The sequence below is a fragment of the Marmota marmota genome, unplaced genomic scaffold (assembly GCF_001458135.2).
Source record: "Marmota marmota marmota unplaced genomic scaffold, marMar, whole genome shotgun sequence".
In the NCBI taxonomy this organism is placed as follows: domain Eukaryota; kingdom Metazoa; phylum Chordata; class Mammalia; order Rodentia; family Sciuridae; genus Marmota; species Marmota marmota.
This window is the reverse complement of record NW_025999863.1, coordinates 2,613,003-2,614,664: the sequence shown is the minus strand read 5'-3', so window position 1 is coordinate 2,614,664 and position 1,662 is coordinate 2,613,003.

The following is a 1,662-nucleotide window of genomic DNA, read 5'->3' as shown; positions in this document are numbered from 1 at the left end:
AGGGGAGGGGAGGGAGGGGGCCAAGAGGAAGGAAGCCAGGCTGGGGGTGGGCCAGCTCGCTGATGGCTGGGCTGTGTGACCTTGATGGGGGCACACCTCTAGGGCTTTGGCCTTCTGATCTGGAGGGGCTCCAGGGGGAAGGCCGGAGGTGCACTGTGGGTAGAGGCCAGGAGGCTGCCGGGCTGGGGCTTGGGGCAGTGGGGACCTCCTTTCCTTTGGAGGTTGAGACGCAGGCTGTGGAGGCCTCTCGGGGTGAGTGGGGCTCAGGGTTCCCACCTGGTTCTCCAGAACCAGGTGCTGGAGGCTCAGCCCAGGACCTCACCTTGGGTAGGGCCCGGTCGGTGTCCTGGCCCCTGTGAACGCTGGTGGCCAGCTGTGTCTGGGATGCTGCTTGTGTTTTGGATATAATCCACACACCCTGCACTCACCCCCTCTCTCGGGGGCTGGGGGGCGATTTCCTAGCAAGAGCCACACCCTGGGTTCCTTCCCCGCACTCCATGAAGAACATTAAATTACAGGGTACAACTCAGTGGGTTTCCGTATATTCTCAAAGCTTTGTGACTGTCACCACTGTCTAGTTCCAAAACATTTTTGTTATCTCAAAAAAACTTCTATAAACATGTGTCAGTTCCCTGCGCCCTCCCCAGTCCCAGAACCCTAAATCCACTTCCTGTCTCTGGACCCCGGGCTTGTCCAACGTGTCTGCTTCTCTCACTGAGGCAGGTCCTCGAGGTCCATCCAGGCTGCGGGCTGCAGCTCGTGGCATGTAGTAGGTGCTTCATGTATACTTAGGCTTGCTGGGACTTCAGAGGCCACCAGAGGGGTTCCTGGCCAGGGTTGTGCCTTCCACCTGTCCCCGACTGTGCCTGCCCCTGTCCCCTTGGTCTTCTCATGGAGCAGCCTCATTAGTTTGGTGGCGGGTGGCATCCCAGGCACCAGGACAGGCAGGGAGAGTGTTGGTGGCTCACGGTGGGCTTAAAAGTTCCTAACCTGTTTGGGGAAATGTAGCCCTCCCTTCCCTCCCTCCCTCTCTCCTTCCCTCCCTCCCTCTCTCCCTCTCTCCCTTCCTTCCTCCTTTCCGTGCTGGGATGGAACCCAGGGCTTTGCAGGTAATGGGCAGGTGTCCACCCACTGAGCCTTTTTATTTTCTTTTGAGACAGGTCTCACTAAATTGCCTGGGCTGCCTTTGAACTCGCCACCCTTTCCCTCCTGAGTGGCTGGGATTACACGAGTGGCCACCACTGACTTCCTAACCCGTGGCCTTGCCCTGAGACTCCCCAGTCTGATGGAGGAGCCGCGACCCTCCCTCTGAAGCTCCCAGTCTGAAGGCAGAAACCCTGGCTGCTTTCCCGGCTGGCGGTCTGGCGGAGGAGGTGCAGGGGAGGGCGGGTCCCATCCGGGTGGTCCCAGGTCCGTCCCTCACTCTCAACCAGCCTTGGCCAAGGAGCCTGCGCCCATCAAGGCAGTGACAGTGCAGGTGCCCCAGAGAAGAGAGCCTGGACTCGGGGCTGCCTCCAGAGGCGGGCTCAGGTGGCCAGAGCAGGCCCAGCCGGGCAGTCCCTCTGACAAGCTGCAGCAGCCAGGCAGCCCCAGGGGAGCCGATGGAGGAGGTCTCCAATGAGGCTGGACAGCGCCGAGCGGTGGGAAGGGGGAGGGGCTGGC